The sequence below is a fragment of the Zeugodacus cucurbitae genome, chromosome 2 (assembly GCF_028554725.1).
Source record: "Zeugodacus cucurbitae isolate PBARC_wt_2022May chromosome 2, idZeuCucr1.2, whole genome shotgun sequence".
Taxonomy (NCBI): Eukaryota; Metazoa; Arthropoda; class Insecta; order Diptera; family Tephritidae; genus Zeugodacus; species Zeugodacus cucurbitae.
This window is the reverse complement of record NC_071667.1, coordinates 76,615,388-76,632,056: the sequence shown is the minus strand read 5'-3', so window position 1 is coordinate 76,632,056 and position 16,669 is coordinate 76,615,388. Positions and strand designations below refer to the sequence as shown.

The 16,669-nt window shown below is 33.9% G+C and overlaps 1 protein-coding gene across 2 annotated transcripts in view; it reads left to right on the top strand.

Moving 5' to 3' along the window:
* The first annotated feature begins 16,430 nt into the window (after positions 1-16,430).
* Positions 16,431-16,669, top strand: part of LOC105211322 (hemicentin-1) — a 428,984-nt gene continuing 428,745 nt past the window's right edge. The window contains exon 1 of one of the 2 annotated variants that reach the window (XM_054227746.1): positions 16,431-16,617. The gene's annotated coding sequence lies outside the window, so the exon portion shown is untranslated. The remainder of the gene's footprint in view (positions 16,618-16,669) is intronic. The other variant, XM_054227750.1, reaches the window with a different exon arrangement.

The window sequence follows — 16,669 nt, the reverse complement described above, 5'->3', positions numbered from 1 at the left end:
GAAAACGGACTATAACTTTTCAAGGCCCCAGATATTGAACATGTTGAACTCAGCGCCTAAGGATAAATTTTAACCGAGAATATGGGTAAATCTCTCAGATATCTCAATTTAATTCAGAGGAAATTGTTTTCTTCTAATAGTGCGGTTGCACCCGAACTTAGACTTTCCTTACTTGTTTTTTGAATATATTGCTTATATGTGTGATTGGGTTACGCTATATGGCGCTAGAAAGATAATACAGTGGAACTTCCATAACTCGAACTTCTATAACTCGAAGATCTCTATAACTCGAACACCTGAATTGGCGATAGCGTTTAGAAGCCAAATTTCACACAAAATTTCTTTCCCTAATTCGAATTTCTATAACTCGCAGTTCTCCATAACTCGAACTCTTGAAGTGGCAATAGAAGTCAGATTTCATACAAATTTCCTTCCATAAATCGAACTTTTCGACCAGGACATTATACAAAATTTAAAATTTTACAATCGAGGCACAATTTTAAAAGAGTTCCTCTATATCGTATGGAGGCAAACAAAAAATATGATTTTATACTTATAGATTGCATAAATCATCTAACAAAGGGATCATCTGAGATACAGACGTCAATAGCCAAACAATTGCAAAGTGCAACAAACAAAATTACTGAATACATGATTTAATGTATTTAAATAAAACCTTTTGTGAAGTAAATAACTAAAACTGTGGTTAAATCTATATTTTACAGCTTTTTCAAAAATTTAATGTTTTAATGAAAATCTAGAGAAGCGTGTGAAAATTGACTGTCCCAGTGTTTTGTCAATGATGTTGGGTGTTTCTCAGAGAATGGCATTCTGAAATTACCTTCAAAATGGCAACAAGTTATCGAACAAAAGTTTGACCTAAATTGGATCATGCTAAGCATGCTAAATAAGACCATTTATGTATTGCAAATATAGACCTTAGTGACTTTGAGTGTGATTTTTTTTAAGTTTGGGAACAGAAAGTAGGCGTCCGTGGCTTTTTTTTATATCTTCAGAGATATCCTGGTCGCCTTACCAATTTTTTTTTAATTTTTTTTACAATATCCAGTATGATGTCTGGTCCGTAGTGACGCTGAGTCTGAATCCAATGGCTTCCAATTTGATAATAATGAAAGAATAGGATTTATTTTTAATTATTTAAAAGAGTCTAAATTATTATCAACAATATGTATTTGGAAAAATATATATCCATATATAAGTACATACATATATATACATCCATGATATAAAACTGTATATATAAACACCTAAAAGCATTATCAAAAAAAAAAAAAATATTTGTAAGCAAATCCAATTTAGCATACTTGTTCATAGTCAAGTTTTTCACGCATGAGTATGTTAGGTTGTCATAGAGGCAAACTTGAACTGTGTACATACACATATACATATGCAAAAATGTTGCAGAGGGATTAACATAAAATATCTGCTGCTAATTTGTACATTCATTCATTACTTAATTTCTGTGTACCTTCATGCGCACACACATATAAGCATATATGAAATCTCACACACTTCGGCAATTTATCTCCTTCATTAGTGGTATTTTGAATCATTTTGAATGGCGATAATGAAATTTGCTCTTTGACTGCAGCTGAATGTGGGGTGGGGTGTGGTGTAGTCACGCCGCCATTATTGCAACCAAATCAACAGTAATATTCATGCACACCTGCTTACTATATACATTTGTGTATGTGTGTGTGTATGTTAGGGCGCATATGCAGCGTGACGCCTGACAGAAATGCAAAGGCAGCATTAAAGTTTTCTGAAAAAAAAAAAAATGTTGCTGAGAGCCGAGCTCATAATGCGTGTCATATATAGGGGAAAGTGTTTTGTATATATATATGCATATGCACATACTTTCACCTCCCTCCCTCGTATTGCCCTTGTCAATTCTGCTTCCGCTGCTGCGGCTTCCAATGGAAAATTACTACAAATCTCACAAATTGTGCGCAATAATTGTAAACATCGCTGATTTAATGTTGAAAAGATTTCGAAAATCTGCACTTAAGCGGCGGAGCTGGCGGTGTGGGGGGTAGCGTGCATGTAGTAGTAGCGCGGATTTTATTGCGAAAGTTTTGCAAAGTTTTCATGCATACTAAATATGATTATGTAGTTATATTTTTCGTAGAATATATATGTGTAAATATGTATATATTACATATATATATATATATATATTACATATATGAGTTTGCGAGTAGTTTAAGTTAAGTATTTTCATATGTATATGCGAATAAATATGTATAATGAAGGATGATTACTTGTTTTAGGAAAGTTAATCAGTTGCTATTGCCTAAACCGTTCATTATTTTATATTTATATGTATATATATGTATTAAATATAAGGAAATATACATATCTATTTTTTCATAAAAATATTATAATTTGAGAATCACAATTATAAATCAATTTCATATAAAATTTGAATTAAAAACTATAATCGAATAATAAATTGGCAACTACTTGCGGCGAAAAGTAGTCGTCAAAGCAAAAATTTACATTGAATGATTTTTACAACAACAGAAAAACTACATACATACATACATATGTATTCACATAAATATTCAATGAAATTACGCGCAAATCTAATTGCATGAATAGTCGAAGAAAGGGTGAGAGAGAGTGAGCTAAAAAGTATGTGCTGAAAAAATATGAGTCCAAATAAATTTACAGTCATGGAGAAAAAATTAGAGCATTTTGAGCATCTCCTCGAACATTTAAAATGTTTAGGCCAAAAATAATTTATTGCTTCACACTAATGAGGCAAATTCTATATAAATCTGTGACTTGCATTGTATTCCCTCTTAGTTGATTTACAGCTCTAATATATTTTCTATTGATTTAAGGTTAGAACTTCGTCGATATTTGAATGTCTTTTAATCTGTATTTGGAAGTTTTTGGCATCTATTTCAGCTGCCCTAGTGGAAACTTAAGGTTGTGGGTTGCATTGTTGTAACCTATCGAGCTTGATTTTCGTTTTAGAATCCTTTATAAATATACCGTTAACTTGACTAAACAAAGGGATTACGTCTTAATTGTACTCTTTAACTTTTGTAGATGACAGCACATTCGATAACATCAGGTCTTACTACAAAGAACTACTTTATGCCAAAAATACGATACCTAGACTTTAAAATAGTATACATCGGTTTGCCAGAGAGACATCACTGGTCCAATAAAATTAATTTTAGTATCACCGGAGAGAAATACTATCTCCCTTAGAGGTGTTGGCAAATGGCTATTATAATTTCATAAAACCTACACACCTATATAAACCTTTTCCATTACGACGTCTTCGCACAATCCTATTTAAAGGGTTAGGGCTAGTGAGAGACACGAAAAAATTAGAATTTTTAGTTCCAAAAAAGGGTACTTGCGGTGGCAATCAAAAGTCTTTGGAGATTCATCTAAAATCAATCGGATAAGAAAAATTAGTTTTATAAATAGATAATCTGCGGTCGGATCGAAGCTTTTTTGTTTTTTTTTTCTTTCAAAAATTAACAAAATGGCGGCCTCAGAAATTTTGTTTTTAATTGATCTTAAAAAATTGAAATTTTTGGAAAAAGTCTATATTCTAACAGCTGTATAAATTTCATTAAAATCTACTGAGCGGGTTTCGAGTTACAGTTGTCACCAGTTCGAAAACCATAGTTTTGAAAAATGCACGAACGTGCCAGAGCGCTCTTTATTATTTGTCGAATAACTCGAAAAGTAGTTATCGGATCAACCTCAATTTCAGAGCGTAATTTTGAGATGTTACACTTAACGAAAATGCAAAAAAAGGAAAATTGATTTTTTGAAAATCCTGACAAACCCCTAACCACTTTATACTTTTCAGCCAAATTAATTTATTTTCTCAACAATTTTAGTGGTTATTTAGTGGCTTAACTATGTTATTCTCCATTTCTTAAAGCGCTTAAATTCGAAATTTTTGTGGGCGTCCCATAAACTTTCTGTAGTAATCTATTACGAGGCCTGCTATATATATTTCTGGCCTAATAATGAAAATAGGAATATTTATCAACGAAAATGGTTTTATAGTTTTTCAAAATATTCTCCATCAAGATTTATACACTTTTGCATGCGATCAAACCAATTTTCGAAGCACTTTTTTTGAGCCTTTTTTTGAGCGATTGTCAAATTGTGCGAGATCCAACGAGAACAAACCTTCTTTACGGCCAGGTGTTCATGCAATATCGAATGTATGCTGGTGGGAGAAATGCATAGGCATGCCTCCATCTGAAGGTATGTTACATGACGGTCTTGCATTATCAGTTCACGTACGGCATCGATGTTTTCTGGCACAACGGCTGTTTTTGGACGACCTTCACGGAATTCGTCATTGAGCGAGCATCGGCCACGATTGAATTCGTTGTACCAGTTTTTCACAGTGCTATAGGATGGTGCTTCATAGCCAGAGAAAGATTTTAGTTCATCGTCGCGATAATCCACGTCGAAAGTTGTGAAAAATTATCGCACGAAAATGCTCACGAGTTAATTCCATTTTTTGGTCGAGATGAATTCTTTAATTCCCTGTAAATAAAACAATTCACGATTAAATGACAAAACGTTCTGAGTGATGTTATGCTAAAAAATGTCAAACTTTCCAATGGAAATGTCAGATTGCACCTAAAATAGGCTTCTAGTAGAATATAATTTTCTCATGTATGAATAAAAGTTTGACCCTTATGACTACAGATGCACTTTATACATATTACAGCAACCTAAACCACACATTATAAATTTGATCTAGTATTCTAAAGAAAACATCTCCTACGTTAGATACCTCTTACCATTGTACCATACATCTCGGAGGGTGTTAGTTCGACTGCAAAATCGAAAATATATTATATACTAGTTTAAATAGTTAGATTTTTTTATAATGTTCATACTTTTGAAAAGAAAACTCCAAATAGTAACCCGTTAGACGTCCTGAGGCGTCTTGAAATTACTATGAAGAATCTAATCTATCTAATCCTATTAATATTACTGTCATTTTACTTACACATATACTAAAAATATTATAATTCTTATGCAAATCAAGAAATGTGCCAACTTCCACACGCCACAAATGTAGCAACTGAGTTGCACCGTTATACCGAAGGATTCATCTGCAGTGTGAAGAAGGAAAAAAATCGCTTTTGGCGGAATTCAAACAATTGAAAAGGTGAAATAAACGGAATTGTGCATGTGCCGCGTCAAACGGAATCGCAGTCGATGCATTTCGCAACTAACGGCATTGGCTACAGTGCTGAGGCACCGTTACTTGCTTGCCACTGCAAGAGCGAAATGAATACGTAAATTGTATTATTAATATGAAAATAATCCAATAAAGCTTATTTGGTATGCAATTTGGCTTAGGTAGAAAACAAAAAGAAATCACTAGATTTACGAAAATTTCACTTGAGCGCAGCGACAGTCACCGTCAGTCAGTCGACGACGAGGACGGCGACGACAGTGTTAGCTACATAATTGAGTTGCTGAAGGAGTTGGGTGCATGTGTTTGTGTTTGTTTGTATGAAGATTTGCGTATAACGGTATGATGTTTGCATATTGCAATTGTTGGTGGTTTGTATCAAGGTTTATTTGTATATTCTATATGTATGTAAATATATTTATGTATGTGTCTGTGTATAACTTGTGTTAGTTTGATGCTGTTGCACTCTTAGCTGCCTAGAAGTCGCAACAGGAAATAGTTTAATTAAAGTTCCAGGAAAATCATTATGGGTACTTGTCGTTTACAGGTGGTAAAATCCAAACGGCACACAGTTAGTCTATATACATACATATATATGAAGGAGGAGAGATGTGTGGCAAATGCAGCGTTTGACAAACTGAACTTTGTGATAAAAGTCAAAATATTTTTATTCTTTATACAGTTGCTAATCATTCCTTACACTCTTACTCGCTAAAAAATCGTTGTACATGGCGTATGAGTAACATTTTTTAGAATTTTATATTTTCTGTCTTGAACTATATAAGGTATATATGTTATTAGGATTTATGCTCTCTCTTGCTTACTTAAATATGTTTTTCCACTTTAAGCTTATTTTAAAAAAATAAGTTTATAATATTTATTATGCTCCACTTAACAACTGTTGTGTTCATAAAGTTTGCCAACCGCTGCATTTAGTTTATCTGTGAAATTGCAATTAGAAAATTTTGTGTACATCCTTTCTTAACAATTTCACACCTTAGAATAAATAAACTGTTACATTCATGCATGCTGTAACTGGTGGGTAAATCCATTAACTGCGAAGCTATTTTATAAGAAGTGAGTAGTATACGTGGCGTATGCGTAATATTTGTTGTATGAGAATTTGATAAGATTTAATAAGATTTTGGTTTATTTAAAATGTTCAGAGAAGGGAATAAGCAAATTTTACAGAATATATAAGACAATAGGATTTAAAAAAATATATATTGTTAATTCTTAAGAGTTATGGGCTTAAAAATACTTGTATATATTGCCTGATAAATCAATTATATCTATTTTTTTAAATAGTATTACCAATTGTGATATAAAAAATAATTACTTATTATTAAAAAAAAATTATCAAAGTATTTCCAATTTTGTTTTTTTTAATAATCGGTATTCTTCTCAAATGGCTGAAATCCAAAAGCCATAAAAAATATCTTATCTGTAGTGTTCTGGCTGGGCTAGAGGTTTGAGTGCAGCTTCCTTCTGCTATTATTTCTGTGAAATTTCGTGTTTCTGACGTTTTTCGTTAGCGAGTTAACACACTTTTAGTAATTTTCAACCTAACCTTTGTATTAGAGATCTGGGCGTGGTTATTATCCGATTTTTTTCATTTTTGGACTGTATTAAGAAGTGGCTAGAAGAAACGATTGCAGAAAGTGTGGTTTATATAGCTTTATTGGTTTGCGAGATATATATATACAAAAAACCTTTTTGGGACGGGGTCAAGTGGGCGTGAAAAAAAATTACATCCAAATGTGCCCCTCCCTAATGTGATCCTATGTTCCAAATTTTATTTTCATAACTTTAGTTATGGCTTAGTTATGACACTGTATTTTGTGGGCGTGGTAGTTGATCGATTTTGCCCATTTTCGAAAGCAACCTCCTCAGGGTACCAAGGAATATGTGTTCCAAGTTTCATTAAGATATCTTAATTTTTACTCAAGTTATCGCTTGCACGGACAGACATCCGGATTTCAAATCCACTCGTCATCCTGATCATTTATATATATATAACCCCATATCTAACTCTTTTATTTCATGGTGACACAAACAACCGTTATGTGACCAAAACTATAATACTCTGCAACATGTTGCGAGAGTATAATAATACATAATAAATTTAGAATATTTCTGTGATAATAACCTAGAATCGGTTGTCCATGGAATCTCTAGCCTATTTTGTATTTTTGCTGGACTGATGCCTTACAATAGAATTTCTTACTAATAAAAAAATATAACTACAAATCGAAAACCTAAAGGCCCTAATGAAGACTTCTCTTAGATATCTTACTCTGAATATCATCCCGTCACCACATTTCCCTGGCCATTTATGAACTTTTAAATTATTTTATATATTGGCCGCTTGTTTTCACTAAGTTTCTCTTCGAAAGAACCTAATAAATAACAGATATCAGAGGCGTGCTCAAAAAATTACGGTAATTAATACATTAATGTTGTGGTCTTCAAAATAGTCCACATTCGATATTATTCGCTTCTTCCGAACGTTCCATTTTTAGGATAGGGTTTGGTTCTTTCAGCAATTTCTCGTATGCTTGTAAAACGACGGCACTTTAAGGTTCTTTATATTTTCGGAAATAGAAAATATTCACACGAAACCATGTCTAGCGTATACGGATGGGGGCATCGTTACAACATTGGTTCATAAAACACGTCTAACCTTAGCGGCTGCTACAGACAAAGTAAGCAATGAAAACAGCTGCAAATTCTATCGTACTTAAGAGGTATATATATCAACATAATTAAAATAATTGACAAAAGGACTCTTCAAACCCATAAAAGTTAAATTTTACAATTTCCGTTATTTTTTGAACACTGAAGTGTTTCAGCAAAACAAATTGAAATTCCATAACTGAAAACCGACTATACATACATGACTCTTTTCCCCCTATCCATTTGTTCGATTTTATGATTATTTCAATTATTACTAGAAAATAAATTAATGCTAAAATAACCTTCAACTATTTGCAACAAGTATCTAGTTTCAGTATCAATCATTATGGGAATTACCCAAACAAGCGCGATAGTGAACATAATTGACCCTGTAGGACATAAAAAATGGATACTAGTAGCCGAATTTTGGAATTCGAGTATTATTTACAATATTTTACAATAAAATCAGAGACACATTTTTTAAGAAAAATATTTTTATTTTAAATCACGTTAAACACCGAGAAAGTGACATATTTAAATGATTACTTAATCACTTCCAACCGGCCATCATGCGATATGCACACACAGACATTTCACTGTAAATGCACAACAACTTATGCAAGTAGTTATGCCAAAATATAAACTGACGCCCCTCATGAGCGAGGTAAGGTTTTCATACGCTTGTGTGTGTTTGTGTGTATTTATTGTGCAGTGTGCCTTAAGTTGCGAAGTAAACTTGGCGGCACAAAAATAATAGGGGAATGAAGCCAGTGTAAAACTAAAATGCTGCATACTCCGTTGCAAAGTTGTTGGCACCTTAGACACACGCACACTTTTAGGAATATGAGTATGTAAGTATGTGTGTTGCACACATATGCGCATATGAGGTTATGCATGAAACATCTCGAAAATTATAATATGCAAAATTGCTTTTACTTGCATTTGTATGCTTTCCTTTGCGTATGTATGTGTGTGTGTTTGTATGCATGTCGTTGTGTTGTAGCGTTGCGTAGGTATGTGTCACCAGGCGATGCCGGCGTCTTTGATGAAATGCATTTAGTGCGCTCCAGTGCTTGCTGATTACGCTGCTCCTGCAGCGGATTTCTTCCATTCACTCAGACCAATTTAGGAATTACACTGCACCGCACACCAACACACACGCACATATGTACATACATACATACAGACCGTTGGCACGTTCGCATATGTGCGTGCAATTGTATGCCAGAATGTGTCTCACGACCTTTTTGCCCACAGTAACACTCACTACACCCATTGCATATTACATAACTCACGCCTTCTTGCCCTCCATCATTGTATTATATTAGTTTTTGGTTATTTCGAGCTTTTAATTTAATCTCACAATGACGTGAGATAGAGTTTTTAATTAATTTAACAAAATCTGTTGGTATTGTAGCTGGGTTATTTTGAGGGGTCAAATCAGTTTTTGTTTAGTGTTTAGTCAATGATAACAATTTAATAAAGTCAGTTTTGCATGAGAAAATGCAATGAATGCAAGAGTTTTTTTTTTGACTACGAAGACGTCACTAAAGTGGGTAAAATTAATCGTAAAATTTAATGTCAGGTGGGGGAAATTTTTTTATTAAAATGTAATGCAATAATTTTGTTAGAAATGGGATATTTTTTTGTTGTATTTTAGTATAAAATTTGTTTTATTTTTGTGTCTTTGTGTCTTTGCTCCAGCATTTTATGTTAGTATAGAATAAATATGTTCCCTACATTTAGGCTCAAATGATATTTATCAAAGTCACACACCTGAAGATATTTTAATACTTCGAAACTTTGTGCCTAAATTAATGATGCAGTAAGTGGAAGCAAGATTTTTCTCATAAGAAAGATAATAGTGCTAATATATGTAGATCTGTGTTGTAGAATCTATACAAGGTAACGAACTTTACAATACTATTAATACTATTCTCAAAATGATTTTGGATGAGTCTGAGTGGCTGATTGGTTGAAGAGGGAGACGGACCGCAAGCGGCCGCACTTAGGCCATCATTGGGCGTGTGCCCCCCAAAGTTACCCTAATAAGCGTGACCTAAATAACTCAGTAGATTTGATGAAATTCCACCCTATCTGCCCAATTATTCTTAAGTTGGAGTATTGGGATCCGCGAAAAGTATCCCTTCTTAACCAATGACGAGACCCTAGTACATATCATTCTGCCGATTCTACTATACCAACTCTCTGAAATTGGCATCTTAGAGGTAAGTGCCCCGTTTTAAGTTTTCTTAGCTCTCTCTTACTCAAAAGTAGACTTTTTTTGTCTGTCCAATGTCAACAGTAATTTTGTGGTGTGTATGACCAGGTACCCAAATAATATTAACCAATATTGCGTCTAGTAGTCTCTTGATTGCCTCTTTGCATGATCTTACGCCGTGAGACTTCGTAATATCGCAGCGGATAGAGTCTCCATTAGTGATCCAGATGTTTTTTTTGTTTTGAAAGCCCTAACTTAATCATTCCAGAGGACAGAGATAGCATTCTAATTCTGTAAATTTTAATACGAGGATCCTACCAAGCCTTTCTACTTAATTCTTCCTTTTCTACAAGACCAGTCGTTTTACTAATTAAATAACGGCGTATCTTATTCTTCTCAAGGTTATCCATCACTCGGTGAGTTATGGTTATGGTAGTCAATATGAAAAATATAACCTAAAACTTGTAAGGTTAGTACGAGGTTTAACGATAAAGACAGTGCCCGAACTCTTACCAAAGGGTCGAGATGTAAATAAGCTTCGGCTTTCTTGATGTTTTAAAACAGTTTCTCAGATTTCTGAGTTCTTCGAAAAAATTCCCTTTCGTATTAAATATTTGAATTTCGCAAAGGCTAAGATGGAACAGTTAAAGGTTAAATATTGAACTATCTTCAATTGCTTACATACTTCATTAATTATTATCTATGTGGGAATTTTATTGTACATGTCCCAATCTTATCTTTAAAATAACGCAAAATAGTATTCCTCTTTGCCCAAAAGACACTGGAAGATTCTCAATTGAATGCGTCACCGCCAAACTTAGCCGCATGACGCACCAAATGCACTTTTCGATTTCACTTAAGTAAATAAAAATGTATTTCGGTTTTCACTTTTTTCGACCACTCTCTCCGACACATACTACATATATTATGCAAAATCTTGCACACTTCTTCTCACACTCCACTCAGTCCACCACCACCAACCGCGGCATGTTTGTGCTGCTGCGGGATGGAGTTCGTAAAACTGTTTGTCAATATTTTTCTATGCAAATTATGAGAATAAATTACACAAAACAATTGACGGGAACGAAAAACAAGTCAATAAAAAATCACATTACACACAGCAGCAGCATGCCGGAGGGTCCGAGAGTTTGGAGCCGGAGGGCCAGAGTGCAATGCATAAAGTTGGTAAATGAGCGATAACGGAGATTGACAACGAACGAACCAACCTCGACGAAATCACAACGCACTCGCAGAAGCGTGAGCCATAAATGAATGGAAATTACTGTGTCCGCATTGTTGTTGTTGCTTGTTGTGTTACCGTCGGAGGGCAGCACGTACACGCCCATTAAATCAGCCAAACGCCAAGTGGGTGGAGTGTATAAAACAATAAAAAATTAAAATAAATACAATAATGACAATCACAAACCACAAATGTCAAAATAAATTATCAATAAATTTCGCTGGCGAAAGCAATGAAAATGACGATTGTGTGTGAAGAGCGTGTTCATGCGCCACACATTCATTTGCCATGCGGTCCACTAGCATCTACTTTGCTTGAATTTTTTATTTTAATTTTATTTTTGTAACGGAGGAATTGTAGCAGTAGATTGTATGTACCGTTTCAAAGCAATGTGTATGTTTGTCGACTTTAACAGTTATTATAAATAGCGCAGTAAACACAGTTTTTAAAAATGTTTTTTGTATAAATGTAGTATACATTTAGGCTTAAAACCTTTTTATATCAAGGGTTTTATAAAGAAAGTTACGTTTGTGGGTTCACGAATACCAAATTCTAATAAAATCAAATTCTAACCCTAAATGTAGGCAATGTTTTATATCAATGTATATCCGAGAATCGTGTTTGATTGATAGCAACAGCTGTAGACGGATAACCTCATTTTTCATGCGAAGATTCGGATAAGAGTATGCATATACATATATATATCATAGGTAGCATTAAAAAAACGAAATGTTGCCTACATTTAGGAGCGAACCCCTTACATCAAAGCCACACACATCTAATGTGATAATTTTTGAAAGAAATATGGGATATTGGTCTATATTTCTGATTCTACGAGTCCCTTAAAAGGCATTCATAGAAAATATTAAACTGATGCTACAAAGTGAGGTTGTAGATCCAAGAAAGATAAAGAACTTCAAAGTTTTATTTTCTTTTCAATAATGTACCGTACTGAGCTTTGGCGCATAATAAAAATATATAAAAAACCGCGTTTCCCCCTCACACTCACAGTACAATTTCCAAGCATTCCAAGTCCTCTCGCGTTCAGCTAAATAAATCGAGATGGCGTCAATGACAACAACAAGCACAAAAGCAAAAAACACAGCGGTGACCACAATAATGACCAACGATAACAGCAGGAGCGCAACAACTACACACACAAACAAAATGTGTAATGAAAACCTTTAAAAGCGTTGAAAAAATTACGGCAAAAAACGAAGAAGAACGCTAAAAACATAATAAAGAAACGCAAAATAAACAAATACAAATCCAGAGCAATAAACAACAAAAATAACATCAACACAGCGACAAAGGAGGATGAACTCAAAGCGTTTGCATTTGGTGGGAAAGCGCGGCAACAACAACAAGAAAAACGCTTAAAAGAGAAGCGCGAAAACGTGTTCGTATAATGACCAAAATGGCGTTGTAAAGCGTAAAGTAATAACAGCGCGAAAAATGCTGTTTAAGCCATAATAAATATTCATTTCCTCTCGGTTGTAGTGTTTCTATTTTTAATTCTTATTTTCAACAGACTCTTCAAGTCAGCACACGAATTTGGATTATTGTTGAGAATCATCTAAAGGTTGGAAATATGAAGCTCTTCTAAGTTTCCCTCTTTAATTTAGAGTTTAAAGTTTATCTGGTTTGGGAATGCTTTCGCAAAAAATTTATTCGAATATAGTTCAATGAAAATTGTGTGGTTGTTGTTATTACAACTTTGCTTCCAATAGATGTCTCTAGGGTCAAGCACTGGTCGATTAAATCGGTTGTTTTATATCGACCTTGGACATTTGTATCAACATTAACCCAACAAATGCATCCCAAACTTATTCTCCGCTAAAAATGTCACTTTTTGAGCCGAATTCTCGACGTTTGCGGGAATGTCTCTAGGGTCAGGCACTGGTCGATTAAATCGATTAAATCGTTTTATATCGATCTTGGACATTTGTGTCAACATTAACCCAACAAAATATTTGTAGAGATCTGTTTGCATCCCAAACTTATTCTCAACTGTCAAAATGTCAATTTTTGAGTCGAATTCTCGACATTTGCGGGAAATTTTGCTTTTCTCTTTTTTAATTCCAAGAAAAGTGCGGCTGAGGCTCATCGACATTTGCAACCGTTTTTATACAAAAAAAAAAAACGGCGGAAGCAAAGTCCTAATAGATATACATAAGATGGAAAAGGAGCTAAATTTGTTCAATAGAACCTCTAGGGGACCCCAAAATGAATAGGAGATGATTCACCGACATCCTAGGTATTTACTTTGTGGGTATTAGACAGACTCGATAGAGAAGTCAATAGCATTTTTGGTCTATATTCGGACTAAAAATCTACTCGATAGATGGCGTTGCGGTCATGATACATTTGAGAACCGTATTTACTAACCGATATATTTTTGTTGTGAAAAATTAATAATTATAAATGTTAAGAAATAAATTATCCAAACCCTAAATACGTCCGATATTGACAGCATTATGAGACGACAGAGACAAATGGTCAACGTATCTATATTAGAATTAATTATTGTTGGTTAAGGGTTCACATACCATTCCTGCTCTCTTCAAAATGGCAAAAATGAAGCGCCATATTCTAGAAAACATTTAAAAGACGGCATATGGTTACTCACCAAAAATTTCAACATTCAATTTACGATTTTTAGTTTTGTATCCTCTCGACAGAAAGCTCCGTTATGTTATAAATGCGAACTATCGTAGACTTAAGGGGACAGATAATTTCGTAATATCGTACGTTAAAAATAGTTTTTTCTGTCTAATTTGTATATAACAACTACATAAGCTTTTGAGCTGAAGCAAATACGAGATACGAGATGCTTTATAAAGCAACAATTTATTGGAGTATCTGTTGCCTTTCAGTGTTAAAATACAGACTGTTAAAACTGTGGTGGCTTTGAGTTCTTATAAGATAATTTTATACATAGAAATGGTGTAAATGTTAATATGTAAATTACGAGTAAAGTTAAACTATGGATAAATTGATTCTCATTTGAAATACATTTAACAGTGTTCATCCATAGTGTTATTGTAAACAGCTAATAAATATTTGAGTCTCCTCAATTCTTAAACTTCCCTGTTACTAGACTATAAGCCTTTGGCACGTCAACTACAATATGAAAATCGAAAGTATTTATAATAATTTAAATAATGTAGTTCATTACTTTGTTTTTGATACTTCGTATTATAATTATTTACTTAGCTTATTTTATAAATTTATAATAATAAAAACTCCACTAGTTTGCACTTAAAATAGTTACTTTTAACTTAACATTACTTATTATTTTAAAAATATATTTTGACTGCGGCTTTTAACGCTTAAAAGAGCTAAATTTTAGCTGAAGAGAAAATTTCCTTTATATTTTAGCTTTGCTATTATCTACAGAAGTAGTAAGTTTTACGATTCCCTTAATATCGTAAATAATTTAATGGTTGCCCTGTGACTGTTAAATGAACAGTGCTGTTAATGTAACAGCAAATGCTAATAACATTAATATTCTCCTGAGCAACTGTAACTGTTAACTGCTTGCTGTTAACTGAGAGTATATTCATGGAATCTCAGTTCATTTTATTAACGTTCGTTGTCTCTTCACTCATATTTGAATTGAGTTTTTTGGGATTTGCTAACATTTTTATGTTCGTTCACTGCTTTGCACTCAAGTAGAATGCAAAAGGCAGGGCAATTAAAGGTCAGTTTAATGGTAGCTTAAATCTCAACTAGCAATGTATTAGTTGTAAGATATTGTTTTGGAAAATATGAATTAATTTGTGGAAATAAGTAAGTTTTTATAAGAATCTCCTTTATTATCTTATCTTCAAAAGCTGTTAAGGATCAGAGGAAAGTTATGTATGCTAAGTAGAAACTATGCACTTTACTATAAACCTCTCCCTTCTATTAATACGATGAGCCGTTTGTTATTAGATAATTTCTTAAACTTTGCTTCAATAAGTATCAAAAAAAAAATCGTTATCTACATTTAGGGTGAACCTGAATTAAATATGAAGTGTTTGGTTCGTTGATATTAAAAGAAGTATTTAATGACTTCATTTCGACATCCTTCAGAATCTGGTGTTCGCAATATATAGGAACATATACTAAAACTAGACACGGTCGAGTTAATTCTTCTATGTCTATAGTGTGCCTTCAAGTCATCAAGCCGAGGTAGTCGATTTAAAGCTTGCATTTTATTAATTTTTGATGGAAAAAAAGTCCTACACCTCGTCGGTTGTCAATAAAGGGGCATATGTTGGTGACGCAAAACATTAAAAACTGAATTTGGTTTACTATTAAGGAAATAAAAAATTAAACGTTGCCTACATTTAGGGTTATATTAAAAGGATGAGACGACAAAAATAAGTTGACGAAAATAAAATATGCGGTTGAAATAAATTTCCAATCATATAATTCTCACTGATTAAATTTTATAGTATTAAAGCGTAGTCCTTCGTCTTACCATACAAAATGCAGACGGCGGTATTTGGGATATCTGTAAATATGTTAGGTGTCTGAAGGTAACAATTTTGTGTGTTAGCATATGATGTTGCCAAAACAAGGTCATCGAGATAATTATGTAAAGCCAGTTTTGCTAATTATGCTCTATGATAAAAAAACTGAGATTTAATGACCTTTCCCTTGCAAGCTCTACATTGCAACAAACTCACGGGCATTAGTAAAACTAAGAAAAATGCAAACCCCATCGATATGCACTGCACCAACTGCAACGCTGTTCAACAACCTTTGTAAATATTTCTTTCACTTCACTTCAACCGCTGTTAACTCCATTAGTGGAGCTACTAAAATTCACCACACACAAGGAAAATCAAAATGCGCGCTTGTAAGTATGCCACACTATTTGCTTTGCCCTTTTGAAGGGTAATAGCGTGAGTAACGTCTCTCATTGCGTTTCTCTGAGCTGTGTTGAGTACAGTTCGCGTTTTACGCATTCTCAGAATGAGAGTGAGCTCTCATTCTCTCTCGCTTAAGTTTCGGCTGCTGCTGACACAGTTCAACTTCGGTGTGTCCCCGCCTCACTGCCTTTCTTGGCTATTTTCAAACTGTTGCATCAACGAGTGCCATACGCAGTGCGAACCTGAAATCGCAAATCAGTGTCGACGGTCAATTGAAAGCGAATGGTTGCCACACGTTAGTTGGTAGTGTAAAATAGCGAAATTACGTTATAAGTAGCGGTAAAGCCGGTTCAATAGTGCAATAAATGAAATGTAGAAACTTGTAGCGAGACTCTTAAAGGTAGTCTTAATTGTAGTTATATAGTTAAAAGCTGTGTGGTGAAGGGTATTTT